Source organism: Mustela nivalis, assembly GCF_964662115.1.
Source record: "Mustela nivalis genome assembly, chromosome: 7".
Lineage (NCBI taxonomy): Eukaryota > Metazoa > Chordata > Mammalia > Carnivora > Mustelidae > Mustela > Mustela nivalis.
Genome location: NC_139026.1, coordinates 134,168,380 through 134,186,776, shown reverse-complemented (window position 1 = coordinate 134,186,776; position 18,397 = coordinate 134,168,380). Strand labels below are relative to the sequence as shown.

The 18,397-nt window shown below is 40.9% G+C and overlaps 1 protein-coding gene across 3 annotated transcripts in view; it reads right to left on the bottom strand.

Annotated features, from left to right (window-relative positions):
- APBB1IP (amyloid beta precursor protein binding family B member 1 interacting protein) overlaps positions 1–17,687 on the bottom strand; it is a 107,661-nt gene extending 89,974 nt beyond the window's left edge. Inside the window, exons 1-2 of one of the 3 annotated variants that reach the window (XM_082740881.1) lie at positions 17,482–17,687; positions 16,565–16,928 (exon numbers count right to left, since the gene is read on the bottom strand). The gene's annotated coding sequence lies outside the window, so the exon portion shown is untranslated. Of the gene's footprint in view, positions 1–16,564; positions 17,402–17,481 lie in introns of those variants that run through there. The other 2 variants (XM_082740880.1, XM_082740879.1) reach the window with 2 other exon arrangements.
- Positions 17,688–18,397: the final 710 nt, after the last annotated feature.

Here is an 18,397-nt window from a genome sequence, read left to right as displayed (position 1 = left end):
ACAGAGGGCAGTGGTTCAACCACAGTGTGGTCCCCTGCCAGCTTCCTCTTCTCCCCCTGCTTCTCAACACCCCCCCTTTCCCCACCCTCCGGCTTGCCATGGGGGTGGGGTAAGGTCATGGTGGAGTAAGATCTAAGTTAGCAATCATCTCGGGAACTGGGGAGAAAGTCAGCACAGCTCTGGGTGCTAATCAAATGCCAGGGAAGATCAGTGCAGTGAAGTGAGGCTGAGACTGGGTGTTTGGGCAGAAGGCACTGAAGTCAAGTGCGTGAGCCACGAGAATTGTGGAACTGAAACAGAGGCTTTAGGAAGTGGAAAAGTGGATGAGACAAGGCAAGAACAGGCTCAGCGAAGAAACACAGGGTGGGTTAACCTCAGAGCTGTGGGTTTTTGCAATGACCAGACTCAGACTTATGGCTAAAAGGAGCCACCAAGACATGACTATCCCTCTGCCCAGATAATATTCCCCCCACATTAAAAAAAAACGAGACTATATTTGCCTTTACCTATAGTCCAATGATCTCCCCTCAGTCATTCTCAGGAATTTCAGGGGCCTCTTGTTAGCCATTTGTTCCTGAGGTCGCCAGCTGGAGCCAGAGTATCTGTCAATGCAGCCTTCCTGATGCCCTTGAACTTGTCCCATATGGTCTTTCCAAAACTAGGGTCCTAGGAGGACCCTAGTTCAGGTCCTCCACAGGTCCTACCAGGACTCTGTCATCTGCTTATTATTTATCTGCTTACCTCTAGTCTCTCCTTTAATCCGGTGTCTAAACTGCCACCAGCGTTTTCTTATTAAAGCCCAGATCTCTTCATAGCCTTTCAATTAGCAAAACTTTTCAGTGGCTTTCTCTTGTCTGCAAGATATAGTCTATACTCTTTAATGTGGCTTTTATGTTCTTTCACAGTCCAGTCCCCACTTCATCTTCCAGACATCATCATGCTCTTCCCATAAAACCTCCTCTGCTGCTGTATCTACTTTTTCTTTATAATCCCCAGGCACACCAGATGCTTTCTTTAAGGTACTGAAGTCAGAGCACAGATTGTTTCTAATGCATCTTTTCATCTTCTTAGTGGTTAGAGCAGCACCTTGAACACAGGCCCTGCATGCCATATTTTAAAAAATAGTTTTATTAAGATATAGTTCATATAACACTTAAAAGTTTATAATTCAATAGTTTTTGGTATTTCCATAGGGTTGTGCAACTATTACTAAAATATGATTTTAGAACATTTTCTTCCCTCCTAAAGGAAACTCCATACTTGGGGCACTTGGGTGGCTCAGTCATTTACTGTCTGCCTTTGGCTCAGGTCATGATCCCAGGGTCCTGGGACTGGGCCCTGCGTCAGGCACCCTGCTTAGTAGGGGGCCTGTTTCTCCCTCTCCCACTTCCCCTGCCTATGTTCCCTCTCTCACGGTCTCTTTCTCTCTGTCAAATAAAATCTTAAAAAAACAAACAAAAAACCCCTCCATTCTCATTAGCAGTCACTCACCATTTTCCTCCCCCTCCCTAAGCAATCACCAATCTACTTTCTCTTCATATAAATTTGCTTATTTAGGGCATTTCAGATAAATGAAGCCATACAATATGTCATCTTTTTGACATGATACTCTATGTAGAAAATCCAAAAGACTCCATCAAAAAAGTTGTTAGAACTAATACATGAATTCAGCAAAGTTGCAGGATAGAAAATCAATGTGCAAAAATCTATTGCATTTGTATACACCAATAATGAAGGAGCAGAAATAGAAATCAAGGAATAAATCTTATTTGCAATTTCACTAAAAACAATAAATACCTAGAAATAAACCTAACTAAAGAGTTAAAGATCTATACTGTGGGTGTCTGGGTGCTCAGCTGAGTAAGTGTCCAACTCTTGATTATGGCTCAGGTCATGAACTCAGGATTGTGAGATCGAGCCCTGTGCTGGGCATGGAACCTGTTTAAGATTCTCTCTTTCTCCCTTTCCCCTTCTCCATCCCCTAAAAAACAAAACAAAACAAAACAAAACAAAACAAAAATGTACCCTGAAAACTATAGAACACTTAGCAAAGAAATTGAAGGGGACACAAAGAAATGGAAAAACCATTCCATTCTCATGGATTGGAAGAACAAACATTGTTAAGATGTCTATACTACTCAAGGCAATATACACATTTAATGCAATCCTTATCAAATTACCACCAGAAGTTTTCACAGAGCTAGAACGAACAATTCTAAAATTTATATGGAGCCACAAAAGACCCCAAATAGCCAGAGGAATATTGAAAAAGGAAAACAAAATTGGAAGCATCACGATTGCAGATTTCAAGCTATATTACAAAGCTGTAGGCATCAAGACAGTATGGTGGCTGGCACAAAAACAGACAACCCAGAATTCCACATCTACATGGTCAACTAATTAATCTTCAACAAAGCAGGAAAGAATATTTGATGGAAAAAAGACAGTCTCTTCAACACATGGTGTTGGGAAAACTGGTAAGCAACAGGCAGAAGAATGAAACTGGATCACGTTCTTATACCATATACAAAAATAAATTCAAAAAAAAAAAATTCAAAATGGCCGAAAGACCTAAATGTGAGAGAGAAAACCATCAAAATCCTAGAAGGGAACACAATCAGAAACCTCTTTGACCTTGATCATAACAACTTCTTACTAAACACATTGCAGGAGGCAAGGGAAACAAAAAGCAAAAATGAACTACTGGGATTTCATCAAGATAAAAAGCTTCTGCACAGTGAAGGAAACAATCAGAGAAACTAAAAGGCAGCCTATGGAATGGGAGAAGATATTCACAAATGACATATCTGATAAAGGGTTAATATCCAAAATCTATAAAGAATTTATCAAACTTGACACCTAAAAAACCAATAATCCAGTTAAGACATGAATAGACACTTTTCCAAAGACATCCAGATGGTTAAGAGACGCCTGAAAAGATGCTCAACATCACTGATCATCAGGGAAATGCAAATCACAATGAGATACCACCTCACACTTGTCAGAATGGCTAACATTAACAATGCAAGCAACAACAAATGTTGGTAAGAATGTGGAGAAAGAGGAAACCTCTTACACCATTGATGGGAACACAAACTGGTTCAGCTACTCTGGAAAACTGTATGGAGGTCCCTCAAAGAGTTAAAAATAGAACTACCTTACAATCCAGAAAATGCACTACAAGATATTTATCCAAAGGATACAAAAATACAGATTCTAAGGGTACATGCACCCTGATACTTACACCAGCCTTATCAACAATAGCCAAACTATGGAGAGAGCCCAAATGTCCATTCAACTGATGAATGGATAAGGAAGATGGGTTATACATATATACATACATATTCATAAATGCATACATATATAAATATTACTCAGCTGTTAAAAAGAAAGAAATCTTACCATTTGCAATGACGTGGTTGGAGCTAGAGTGTATTATGCTAAGTGAAATAAGTCAGAGAAAGACAAACACCATATTAGCTCACTCAGGTGAACATATGGGAGAGAGGGAAAAAAAGGAGTGAGGGAAACAAACCATAGGAGACTCTTAATGATAGAGAACAAACTGAGGGTTGATGGAGGGAGGTGAGTGGGGGACAGGCTGGGTGGGTGATGGGTATCAAAGAGGGTACTTGTGAAGAGCACTGGCTGTTGTATTTATGTGATGAATCACTGAATTCTACTCCAGAAACCAATATTTCACTTCACACTAACTATGGAAAACTTAAATTAAAAAAACTTGTTTTAAAATGTGGTCTTTTGTGTCTGGCTTCTTTCACTTAGGATAATGTTTTCAAAGTTCATCCATGTTGTAATATCTATCAGCACTTTGTTTCTTTTTATTGCTGAATACTTCATTGTATTGAAACACCATATTTTGATTAACCATATTTTGATGAACACTTGGGTTGCTTCCACTTTTCAGCTATTATTAATTATGCTGCTATGAAGATATGTGTACAAGATTTTGCCTGGAATGAGTTTTCATTTCTCTTAGGATTCCCAGGAATGTAACTGCTGGATTGTATGATAACTTTAACTTTTTGAGAAAGTGCTGAACCGTTTTTCCAAATCTGTGGTGGGATTTTACATTCCACTGGCAGTGTATGAAGTTTCAAATTTCCCCATGTCCTCATCAATACGTGTGTCTGTCATTTTAAGTCGAGCCCTCCTAGTCAGCATGAAGTTCTCACTGTGGTTTAGATTTGCATTTCCCGTTTGTCTAATGCTGCTGAGCAATTTTCATGTGCTAATTGGTCATTTCTGTATCTTCTTTGGAGAAAAGTTTACTCAGAGCCTTTCCCTAGTATTAAAATGGATTATATGGAGTTATGGACATTCGGGAGGGTGTGTGCTATGGTGAGTGCTGGAAGTGTGTAAACCTGGCGATTCATAGGCCTGTACCCCTGAGGATAAAAATACATTATATGTTTATAAAAAAATAAAAAAATTTAATAAAAAATGGATTATATGTCTTTTATATGCATTATTATGTTGTTGTCATAAGGCTTCTTTAAATATTCTGAATGTAAGTCCCTTAACAAACACAGATGGGTTACATTTCAATAAAATCATCATAAGGTGAAAATCCCGAGTAAAAAATGCATTTAATATGCCTAACCTACTGAACATCATAGCTTTGCCTAGCTGACCTTAAGCGTGTTCAGAATATTTACATTAGCCGACAGGTGGGCAAAATCATCTAACACAAAACCTCTTTTATAATAAAGTGTTGGGTATCTTATGTAATTTATTGAACACTCCACATCCAAAATCTAAAGTACAGTTTCTACTGAATGAGCACTGCTTTCACACCATAGTAAATTAAAAAACAAAAAACTATGAATCGAACCATTATAAGGTAGGGACTCTGTATAGAATTTTCAAATAAAATATTTTCTTCTATTCTGTGCGTTGTCTTTGCACTTTCTTGATGGCACTGCTTGTAGCACAGAAGTTTTAAATTTGAAAGTAGTTCAATTTATCTATTTGTGCATGTGTGTGTTTGTTTGGTATTGTACCTAAGAAACTATTATTTCACCCAAGTTTATAAAGATCTAATCCTATGTTTTTCCTAAGAGTGTTACAATTTTAGCACTTCATTTAGGTCTATGATCCATTTTGAGTTCATTTTTGTGGAGTACGAGTCATTTTTAATGGATACTATTGAGAACAGAGTGTTATTTATACTTTAAGTCCCCCCCAAAAGGTCTTTTTCCCTTTCTGTGATGTAATAACTTACAGTGTTCTGCACATTGAATCAGAAAATATTCACTGCGTCGTTCATGCAAATATACGTAGCAGTGAACCAGCCACTCTGATAAAAATATAAAGAAACTGTAACAGCAAACACTATATGCTATAATCCAGGACTATTCCAAACAGATTTAGGGTAAATTTATCATCGCTCCTGCAAAGAACCAAACTCCAATAATACTAGCTTAGACTGAGTCCAACCACAGAAAGATTACTGATTAACTTGACATAGAAATTAATCCTTGATATAAAATACACAGATACCGGCAAAACAAAACAAAACAAAATACCCCCAAACCTCAAGAACCTCAAACTACTGAATCAACAGATATGGAGTGAAATTCAACTTCTAGAAGTGTATGTGTTTTATATATGTTTCACAGAACAGTTACCATGGAACTTTACTAAGTTAAACTACAAACCTTAAATACTTTTTTGATGACAATAAGTTCACATCACTTAATTCATGGCTCACCTTCATATTTCAATAACCTAAAAAATAATGGCATCTCTATCATTTGTTTGCCTCTTGGTAAAGAGTCTGAACTCCTTACACCATCTGTCTCATTGTTCCAGCACGTTCCTGAGTAACACAAACGAAGATGTGCAGCAGAGACAGCCTGTCAAAAATGAAATTATTCTCTTGTTCTTTTATATCAAATTGTGGAGGGCCATTCAAGGCCCTCTTCTGTCAATATGCACCAGGGGCAACTGGCCCCTGATGCCTTTTCCAGGAGTGATCAGGGTTTGTACTGTAGCCCAAGGAACATCAGCTGTCTCCAAGATCAAGTCAGTAGGCTATCTGAGCACTCTTCTTTCAAAGGGTACAAACACCCAATCTGGAAAGTCCATGTCAATCAGAGACAAGCAGAAGGTGAAGGAGCAGGTCAGGAAGTCTAGTCTAGTCTAGCCAGGAAGCCGAGGCTAGATGGTTGATCTATAGCCCTCATAGTTGCCTGTGGCGGGCCATCCTGGCATGTTCCCAGCTGGCTAGTAAAGCTGATAAGAGAAAACATCTTCCAGGATGAGCTCATCAACAATCCACTGTACACACCACTCCAAATTCATCAACATCTTTCATTAAATCTTTGTTTACAGTGAAAGTTTATTTCTCTCCCTCTATATATACCATTTGTATTGTCCCTGTGCTATTTTCCTCTTTTTCTCAACTTATATTAGTCCTACCCACTATGCAAGGACAGTTCAAGGCTCACTGTTGGATCCTGGTGATCTACCCTTATCTTGAATCCGGGAGCAGCAGTGTGAGGATCACTCATTTGAAAGTTCATCAGTTTCCTTATGGTTTATCTCTTAATATGTACTGTAATCTTCTAGACTATGTTTCAGAGGCAAAATTTATACCTTAACTCTGTTGGTACCTGGCAGAGTGTCATGGCTGGCACTGAGAACTCACTATATGTTAGCTCCTATTAATATATACTAACACCGACTTTATTTTTTTGACAGACAGAGATCACAAGTAGGCAGAGAGGCAGACAGAGAGAGAGGGAAGCAGGCTCCCTGCTGAGCAGAGAGCCTGATGCGGGGCTTGATCCCAGACCCTGGGATCATGACCCAAGCCGAAGACAGAGGCTTTAACCCACTGAGGCACTCAGGCGCCCCATAACACCAACTTTAAAGTAACTAGAGTAGGCGTTATAAAGATGGAATAATCACTACAGGTCAGGCACTCAGAGCGTATCATTTAATTTTCAAAACAACCCCTGACATGGTGACATTATTCTAATTTTATAGTTTTAAAACTCAAGCCTAGAGAAATTAAGAAATTTCTGCTCATGTAGCTAGCAAGTGGTGAACTGGACTGTGCCTGGGTCTAACTCAAAAGTTCATGTTCACAATCAGCACTCCATGTTGCCTTTAGAAAACAAGGACTGTCATTATTAAGAGGTGAAAACTGGCAGCTGCTTTGCTCAAACCTCTGTTATAACATCTACAAGTCCAGTTCTAATATAATTGTGTGTCTTTCACACTACATCATGAGCTCAGATATAGAATCTTGTATTTTCATCAAGTGTTGACACACACTATTTACTCAGTAAATACACTTAGCAGCTGGGTAATCTTGGGCAGGTATTTAACCTCTTGGTTGGCTTAGTTTCTTCAGCTGTAAAATGGCAATGAAAAATAGACCCTCTCCCACAGGGATGGGCTGGTGTCTGTAGAGTGCTTAGTATGGTGCCAGGTGCATAGAAAGCGTTAGTATCAGCTATTATTGTTATCAACATCATAGTTACTTTTGTTACTACGTTCTGTATCTAAAACAGTAGTGGATAAGTATCAGTCTCATATTCACACACACATTCCCATGTTCACAACTGGATGGGTACTTTTGTTTGCTGCATTTCTGTATACCTAGAATCTTAGCTGGACTGCCATTTTTTCATAGACCAGGCATTTTAGAAGGACTGGGCCACTGGGAAGGACATCTGTAAGTACTGTTTCTACGACAGAGATTCTTAACCATTCTGAATAAGAGAGAGCATGAGAATATCCCTGAGGCTTTTTCATACCAAACCCATGAATCAAAACAACTCCATCTTCCAAATCTTATCATTACCTGCCCTCCCTGAACCCCCAGGAGGTGTATTTCTAGACTTGGGAACCACAGCAAAGAGAGCTGCTGTTGATGCTTATGAACTAGTAGGTGGAAACGGGTGGGGTTGGGGGGGCGGTGGTTCAGAGAGAGAGAGAGAGAGGTGGTAACCACTGTCGCCCAGGGCAACAGTTCACATTTTGGCGGATGTGGGTTTAGGGCATACTGCTCCACCATTTATTTCCATTCTTTTTCGGTCCCTGTTAGGATGAGGCAGAATCCAAAAAATAGGGCGGGAGGGGAAGAGAAAGAGTAAAAAGGAAGGTAAGCAATAATAATCTAAGTTTGTTTGTTTTTGCTGCTAGAGGACTAATATAGTATTTGAGAGCAGATTTAAATATGAATTAAAATCAGGTTCCAGGGATAGATCCCATACTAATAGAAAATGCTGTTCCCTTCTTTTTCCCTTTAGCTTACTTTGTAATTCATCTAATATCCTCCATGCATCTGAAGAGTCAGCACATAGTTAGGGTACAATAATTGTGCCATTATCTAGAGTTGCGCTACCTAATTTGGTAGCCAGTAGTTTGTGAGGCTATTGAGCCCTTCAGTGGTGGCTAGTTCAAACGGAGATGTGCTATCAGGGTAAAGTATGTTTGGTTTAAAAAGCTTGGTATGAAGAAAAAGAACGAACAACTTCACCAATGATTTTAGTATGACTTAAGCTTAATGCAATTTAGTATAATTAATATTAATCAGCTAAATGATGATTTGGGATATATAGGAATTAAAGTATGTTACTAAAATTAGTGATTTTTATTTTTTTACTGCTTCTAATGTGGCTTCTTGAAAATTTGAAGTTATACATATGGTTTGCATTATAGTTCTATTGAACAGGGCTGGTCTAGAGTGCTACAGTTCTGTTATTACAAGTGCCTAAACGTTTGACTCAAAGATGGTAGGTTGTGGTGACCGTATCGTATGAATCCAATTTGAATATTACTCACCAAGTGTTAAATCAGAATTGCCCCATTTCCTTTCCCACTGTACTTTATGCTCCAGCACTGCGAAACTGTTTCATACATGTGCCTCAGGTGGCCTTCTTCCACTGGGCACCTGGAAATACCTTTATCCTTTAAAGTGCCTCTTGGTCACCCCCCACTGATCTCTTCTCTATAGTGCCTTCTTCACCATACTATTTCTGCACCTATATTGCATATCAGACATGGGAACATGTTTATTACAGGCCTGTCTCTCCCACTCAACTAGAAGCTTCTTGAGGTTAGGGGCCACATCTTATTCTGTTTTATATCCTTCACCCTGGGCACATGGTTGGCCTTCACTGGATGTGTGTGAAACTGAAAAAATAAAATAAAATTATGATTGCAGCATGTTGAGCAGTTTCATGCAATTCAAAGACACGTGTAAGAACCATACTCCCTCTGTGAGCCTCACTTTGAGGGATAGTGCAGTGAGCTACCTTGGAATTTCAGCTTCTGTATTCACTAGTGGTCTTATGAGCCATGTGTTTACAGCATTGCATTGCATTTACCCACAGTCATGGCCCAAGCACCTTCATTTATGTTTGTTGCTTGCAATACAGTAAATATAATGTCACTGAATTAGTAAGCATGTTAAGAAATAGTCTTGGTTTGCTAAGCCATATCATTTACGGAATTTAATCAGAAGGAAGGGAAAAAAAAAAAACCCAACTAATACTATATCCTAAAGTTACTCAGTTCATTGACCTGTCAGTTGTGAATTTTATGTTATTAGCAGGCATGAATGAGTTTGTTAATGCTGTACTATAAACAGAGTCTTAGATAAATTTACTTAATTAGTAACATAATTCATATTCTGTAAATCTGTGAAAAATTTGTGGTATTCCCCTCTTCCCTAACGAATTCTTTCTTTTATTTTTGAGATGAAATCTTAATAAACTTAATTGAAGACTGGAGTTGTGCCTGGTGAAAAACAGTCTATTAAACAGTAATCGACCACTAAAGCAGCATTCCACTAAATACTAACATTCTATAACCATGCTGTTTTGATGCCTGTTATAGCCAGACAAATGAAGTATAGACTATCACCATTTCAGTCTACTTCGTAATGAAGTAGGAAGTACTTTCAGCTTTTCAAATACTATAATGGTGAGATCTAACATTCTTCAACAGCTGTTAGTGACCCTTTAGCCCTGCTCAAACACTTGCATCTGTCTAAAATCCAGACATGCCAAGATTAAAACTCCCCTCTTTTCTGAATTTGGTCTTAGATTTTGAAAATATAAATATCTTAGCCTTTGGTTGAGATAAGAATCTTTTTGGAAAAGGCCTCTGTCCTTTGTCCCTCAGAATCTTCTATTAAACACAATCACAGAAACCTTGTATTACATAATGCCCTTGGCACTGGTTAGCACTTTATGTGTGATCTTTGGTATCTATTTCTTGCTTTTCCACTCATTAAAAATAATTTTCCTTGTCTAGAGTCTCACAGAGGTGGAAGAGTACTGATTAGTTGACTATGTTCTTATCTGTATAATAAAGATTATTGGTCAGCCCTTTCAGCAAGGTTTTCTTTTTTTTCTTTTCTTTCCTCTTCAGAAAATTTTGAAAGAATGGTTAAAGCTTTAGGACCTAAAAAATCTGGTTTTATGTTCTATTTCTTTAACTCCCAAACTATCATTTCTAATTCTGTAAAATCAAAATAACAATATCTTCCCAAATAACTACTTAGCCTAAATGACCTTAGCCTTCTATCTAATAAGTGCATAGTTATTACCAGTTGATATTTCGTATCTATACCTGAAGCTGAGCTTCTGACCATCTCCTCTCCAACCTCCCCCTGTCAAATGATGGTAGTTCCATCTTCCAGATGTTTAGGCCAAGACTTTGGAGTCATCACTGACTCCTCTTTCTCTCAAACCCCACATCCTGTTGGCTCTACTTTCAAAATACATGGTGATTCCCAAAGCTTCGTAACGGGCTCCTGGCTTTCATCCTTACTCGTTCACCTCGTTCTCGAGCAGTCAGAGTGAGCCTTTTAAATGTAAGTCAGATCATGCTACTCCTTTCATCAGAATCCTACAATCACCCCTCAATTTCACTCAGAGTAAAAGCGAAAATTCTTATAATGGCCCACAAGACCTACATGATCTGCCACCTCTTTGTGTTCCTCTTCAACCACACCTCTTGCTACTCTCTTCCTGTTCTTATACCTCCTAGTCACATGGACCTTCTTGTTTCTTGAATACACCAGGCAGACCTTTGCCTTACAGCCTTGGCCCTGGCTGTTCCCACTGCTGGGAACACAGTTCTCCCACAGAGCCTCTTATTAACTCCATCAAAATTTTTTTCAAATCATATCCACCCAATGAGGCCAAGACTGAACACCTTATTAAATACTACAACTTTGGGGCGCCCGGGTGGCTCAGTGGGTTAAAGCCTCTGCCTATGGCTCAGGGCATGATTCCAGGGTCCTGGAATCGAGTCCTGCATCGGGCTCTCTGCTCAGCAGAGAGCCTGCTCCCCCCACCCCCTCTGCCTGCCTCCCTGCCTGCTTGTAATCCCTGTCTGTCAAACAAATAAATAAAATCTTTAAATAAATAAATAAATACATACATACTACAACTTTACTTTGCTCAATTGTTTTTTTGACACTTTTCACTTATTACTACCTATATTATTTACTTACTAATTTTGTTTACTGACTATTGTCTGTATCTTTTCACTAGAATATAAACTCCATAAATGCAGAGATCCTTGCCTCTCCTGTTCGCCAACATGTCTCAAGCACCTGAAACAGTGCCTGGCAAATATTTTTCAAATGACTGAATTGTATTTAAAGCAGAAATCTAAGTAATATGAGAAAAGTAGCAGTTCCTAAATTAAATATTCTTTATTACCCTTAAAAGTTATAGTTATCCACTGATGAATCTTGGTCATTTCAGTAATGACTAATATAAACCCTTAACTATTTCCATGGTACTTACTCCTGATCATTTATAAGCCACTTTGCTTTTATGTTATTTAAAATAAGTTGTCTTCACTTAACAGGGCAGTCTATTTATAATCGTGTCTACAGATGGTGGAGATTCTAATCTCAGTTTCCCAAGTGCCAATGTACTCTTAATTCCCAGTTTGACATGTTTACAAACGCATATACATGCTTCCTAAATGCTTTTAAAAAAAATCAACACATTCTCAATACTGATTGTGTCTGTTGAGAAAAAAGGAGAATGCTATTAGGAGGAAGTCAGAAGATATACTGGTAATATTTTACTTCCTCAGCTGGGTGACAGGTATCCAGGTATTGGCTTCATTATTATTATTATAATTTACATATACATTATACACCATCTTTTATATGCATGAAACACTTCATAATAAAAAAGGAAGGACAAAAATAAATCCAGTCTAGCACTTATTTATTCTACTACCACTCTTTATTTTCCCCTCAGTTTGATATGATACAGCTCTCTGGGCATAAATCTTCTAGCCAGTTTGTGGAAACATAATTGCTGTTGATTTAGCACTTACACTCTCCCGGAGCCCATAACCATCTCACTGATGAGTCTGTGATAGGAGATCAAATCAGAAAGGTCCCCAGCAGAAACAACAAAAAAATTACACTCATTGCTTTATTGATTAAATCAACCTAGCAAGCTATTAAGAGGGATGAGAATAAAGATAAAAATAAAAACATGTGATGGCTGCCAAAGCAGATTACTTTTTCAGAAGATATATATAAAGATAATAACTTCACTAGTGATTATAATATCTTGTCTTCCCACTATAGCAAGGCAAGTTCCTTGGTTACCTTCGTTTCATCCTCCGCTGTTCCCTGACCCCACTGTGGTATAGGGATCTGATATCTGCCTCCACAGCACACAATTCTGGTCACGAATAGAACTATAACTGCTCATTAATGTCCCCCCACCCAATGTTCACTGAGGAAAGGTCCCATGTTTTTTCACCATTTGAGTTCTGTCCCTGTGACAGCTCCTAGGGTTTTGGTATGAGACTAGTTCAGTTCAAAGTTCAACTCCTCTTCTCACTCTCTGTGTAACCCTCTTAACCTTTCTGTGCTTTCATTTCCTCAATGATAATAACAACAGCATAGGCTCAGGATGTGAGGATTAATGTAATGACACACCTAAATTAATTAGCAGAGTCTGGTCCAAAATCTAAGCTAAATAAAAAGACTATTTATTTACGATCACCATCTGGTGATAAAGAGGAAACCGAGTTGACAGAGAAGAAAAAAGACAGCTCTTACAATATGATTCTTAATGATTCAAGTGCATCATCAATCTTCAGGAAATATCTGGAAACTGCATCATGAATTCAAGCTTCACAGTGCATGCTGGGAAGGAATGCTTCCTTGGAGTGATGCTCCATTTCTACCTGCTCAGACCTCAGGACTGGTACCAACGGGGCTGCCTAGGTCAGGATCCTGTGACATTTTGATGGTACAACCCAGAAGGGGAACTAATATTATCTAGACACTTAGCAAACACTTTCTGAGTCCCAGCTATGGTCCCAGGAATTTAGCTAGGTAATGAGGATGTGGCGGTGGCAGGTCCCATCCTCTAGTCCCTAGAAGCTGTCCATAGGCCCCGACTTGTCATGCCACATGTACAGTCTAGCCCATTAAACTGAGTGTAGCTCATTCAGTGCCCTTCCTTAGTCCTGCTGTTGTCTCTACTCAAGAGACATCTTACTGTTAACTTTTCCAAATACATAGCAGTTTCCCCTACAAATCATGTTTCTCACGACAACTATAACTGTAATACATATACACATGACTATACAATCAGTGTACCCATCTAATACCTCAAATCCTGGCATTTATTTATTTATTTATTATTTTTATTTATTTGACAGACAGATCACAAGTAGGCAGAGAGGCAGGCAGAGAGAGAGAGGAGGAGGAGGCAGGCTTCCTGCTGAGCAGAGAGCCCGATGTGAGGCTCGATCCCAGGACCCCGGGATCACGACCTGAGCCGAAGGCAGAGGCTTTAACCACTGAGCCACCCAGGTGCCCCAAATCCTGGCATTTATTATGTACTTGAATTTATAATATTTTTATTGAACTTTAAGCTACTTGCCACACAGGATGACAGAACTGACATAAAATATAGACATATTTATATACTAAAATATTACTTATGTTAATAAAAATTATTCTATTTTTTCCCTAAGGATTTTATTTATTTATTTGACAGAGGGAGAGAGAGATCACAAGTAGGCAGAGAGGCAGGCAGAGAGAGAAGGGGAAGCAGGCTCCCTGCTGAGCAGAGAGCCTGACGCAGGACTCGATCCCAGGACCCTGAGATCATGACCCAAGCCGAGGCAGAGGCTTAACCCACTGAGCCACCCAGGCGCCCCAAGAATTATTCTATTTTGAGGCAAGAATTACTAAGATCCTTCTATTGCCTATAAATGAACTCATGAGGTATTTAAAATGGAAAATATTTTGTTGTGGTAAACTATGAAATGCCAGGTTAATTTATTATAAGATTGTGGACTCACTAAAAGGTTTTGGATGTAAAGATAATTAAAATAAGATAGAAGAGGATTTAGAAGTAACTGAAAATAATAATGCTTTTGAAAGTAGTATGCTTTGAAGAAATTCAGAGTAGCATATCAAACAGAGACATTTTGGCAATAAATTTCATAAATAGCTCATTCTAATAATAATATGAAAATACCTAGAACTTTTTAATTATAAGTAAAAAAAGGTTAAAAAAGTAGGTGATTGGTATACATTCCTAGAATATATAAATATGAAACAATTAATGGACACTACATAACCAAGTACTGTGCTTAAGATTTAAAGTAAATGAATCATAAAGCAATCCATATTATAAAGTTATATTTCTTGAGAAATAATCATTGGAGAATTTTGAAATTTAATATCCACCTGCCCAAGCCTGAGCACATCAATTCCCCATCTCAGTTTTCCAACAGAATGGAGATCTGCCATCTTACATATAGACTCAAAATTGACTATTTTTATAGAAGAACTTCTTAGAAACAAAAGGCCTCAAAAATGTTGATATTTTAGACTCTAACAAAATCTGTTATCATGGGGCACCTGGGTGGCTTAGTGGGTTAAGCCACTGCCTTTGGCTCAGTCATGGTTTCAGGGTCCTGGGATCCAGCCCTGTGTGTCCAGCTCTCTGCTCAGCAGGGAGCCTGCTCCCCCCCCCCTTCTCTGCCTACCTGCGATCTCTATCAAATCAATAAATAAATAGAATCTTTTAAAAACAAATTTGTTATCATCATGATTTTCTGTTCTTTTCTGTGTGATCAGCAATTCTAACTTTGCCAGTGTATCAGACAAAGACAAATTCAAAGAACTGTAACAGTTCTCCAACTGCTGCTGTAATGACAGACATCCTCTAGTCCAACAATCTCACTTTACCAATAAGTTATCTCAGGTCCAGAGAGGTTAAAGCAATTACATCAAAGTCACCCTTGTCTAGCTACAGGCATATATGGAACTATAATTCAAATTTCCCAAGGACGCAACAAAGACACAAATATTAGTATCAGTGTGAAGATTATTAATAGCCTGAAGATGACATTATATTCCTGAGATCTTTCACAACATATTGAACAGGCAGGAAATACCACCCGGAAGACATTATAGAAGATTTCTTGGCAGATTTTCTGTGGATTTTGCTAGCCAGTCTTTAACTGTAAGACTATTTCAATGAGGCCAGAGGGAAAACTGCCAGTGGACAAAAGCTCTCTTTTCTGAAAATCCTGCTCAGAGGCCTAGAACTGAGAATTAGTAGTAGGAATTAAGTATCCTTGCCTTTATTTAAATCGCATTTTGTGGCCAGAAATAATATCCCGGGGAGTAATAAACTCATGTACCTTTCCCCCATGTTACCTTCCTCGGTTACCCCTTTTCTCTTTCTCTTAGTAACACACTGAAAGTCCTTCTGGAACCCCTTTACTCTGAGAGGTACCACTCTGAGCAACTACATGTTTGATGTTCCACAACAGCATAAATAAGAAATACGTCCCCACAGGGACAATCAGGGGTGCAGGGGGCAAAGTCTTCAGGGGGACTCCCAGATACGACATCCTACTGTTTCCTTCATGCTGTACAATGGCATTCTGGACATTCACTCCAAGCCAAATTAAGAGACTGACTCCTCGTGTCCAAATCGGTCCTCTATCTTATTTTCAAGTGAAAAGGCCAATCACTGGTAAAGATTTTTTTTTTTTTTTTAAGAACAGTCGTCCAAAAGTTTTAAAGTCAGGAAACACCCTAAGACACGTCCGACTGCGATTGTCTCTCTCAAATTCTCACACGACTTGCACTGACCCTACCCTAAAATCCCCTAAAGTGCCCTAAAATGCCCCCCAGGAAGTCCTTTCAAGGGGTCAGGTTGGGGGCTCCTGGGCTGCCGCACCGGCGAGGGTTACACAGGTTCCCCGTCTGTCCCTGAAGCAATTTTCTGCGCAGGAAACCAGTCAAGAGTGATGAAAGAGGACGCGGGGAAGAGCAGCCCGCACCCCAACCTCCCCCCGCCCCCCTCCGCGTAGCTGGGTCCAGGGCCGAGGTCGGCAGAGGGGACCCCGGGTACGCGCTCCCCTCGAGGGCCAAGCCGCGGGCGCGAGTTCTCCGGGGCCACGGCCGGGAGCTGGGGACCAGACCCACGGGACACATGGTTCCGCGGCTGCCCCGAGGGTCCCGGCTGAGGCTCGCAGGGCGCCCCGACCGGCCGGCGCCGCTTACCTTGACGGCTCCGCGGGATCTCGGCTGGGACTCTGCGCGGACGCGACCGCGGGCGCGGGCGGGGCTCGGGGCCGGGCGCGGGGCAGCGGCAGGGAAGGCGCGGGGGGCTCCACTGGGCTCCACCCGGGTTCAGGTCCGCCGCCTCGGGGAGGAAGTGGTGTCAGCCCTGCCCTTCCCACGCAGCGCGCAGACGTGTGGCGCCCTCCGCGCCGCTTTGCATCGAGGTGCAACGGGGCCGCCCGGCTGGAGGCACAGCCGCGGGAGGACGCGTGGATGAAGGCTCCTCTAACTCCCGGGGGCTGCTCTTCCCAACTCATCGGGTCTGTGCCTCATTTCCCTTATCTCTCCTCCTTCACACCGCACCCTTGAAGGGGGGGAAAAAAAGTTTTAAGTTCTGGGAAAAGTTGGGCCTTCCTCTCCCGCCCCTCCCCCACGCGCGCCCCCTTCTCTGAGAATCCCCTCGCTAAGTGATCTCTCTTCGTCGCTCCATGTTAGTGGCTAAGGGGTGTGTGGCCAGAGGACGGCTCCTCAGAAGCCCGAGACCCTGACCTCTTTTGCAACGGCCTTCCCAAGCGTTTACTTCAGCCCCTCTGCGCTTCCTCTTTCGGGCCCGTTGAGCAAGGCCGGAGCTTCCCGCCCCGCGCGGAGCCCACCCTTGGGGGACTCGGCGCGGGAGAGCGGCGCAGAGCGACCCCGCGCCTGCGCGTCAGCCCGCCAGGCCGCAGGGACGCGCTCGGCCGGGCGCGGGTCTCTGCGGGACCCGGGGTGGGAGCGTCGGGGGTCGGGGGTCTGGTGGGGAAGAGCGTTCTCGGCTCAGCCCATTTCTCAACTGTCCGATTGGCAACCGCCTTCCCCTCCCCCCGAAAGCTTAACCACACGGAGTTGGCGGGCGAGGCTGTAAAGAAACGGGGGCTCACACACGTCGCTGGTGGAAATCTCAAAATCGTCTGAATCCCGTGGAGACGAATTCAGCAATAACGATTAAACTTGTCTATGCAGTTACCGTTTGATCCAGAAATCGCACATTTAGGGATGTATTAGGACGGTAGAGTGAGGACAAGAAGTTTTGCAATACCCACGCCCATTCTTGGCCGCAGGATTTGTAATAGCGAAGGACTGACTGGAACTAACCCGAGGCTCTGGAAGTGAAGCCTCCTGAAGGTGGAGGGATCTGAAAATACAGAAGTTGAAAACAGTTAGGATTTGTAAATGTGGCTGAATTAACCTCCTCTTCCCCTATACAGCTGTGTCCTCAAGGGCTTTTATGTGGGGAAGGTGGTGAAGATATAAAGACATACATTAGACATGTAAATTAATTAGGTAAATTAACATAGTTCAGTCATTTATTTAGTAAAAAAAAAAAAAAAAAAAAAACCAAAAAACTTTTAGGCACCTACCTATTCATCTAAGAACAATGAAAATAGTTGTGAAGAAAACAGTTCCTGCTATGGTGGATGGTACTTTCAAGATGGGAGAAAGCAAATTAATATTTAATATGTTAAGTAATAGAAGTATATTGAAGGGAATTAAAAGGTGAGGGTTTTAGTAGTGGGGATGGAGACTTTGCATTAATTAGGATTATCAAGGAAGAGCTTTCTGATACGTGTCACTTGAGCCAGGCCTAAATGACATGAGAGATTAATTCATGTCGATTTTTGGATGAGAATATTCAAAGGCTCTGGGTTAGGAAAGCACTTGAGATGGCTGGAAGAACAGCAAGTAAGCTAATATGGACAGAGCAGAGTGAGAAGGAGACAAGTGGTATATGAGATCAAAGAGTAAATTGTGGCCAGATCACGTGTGTCCTTTCTGGCTATGATAGGGACTTCACTG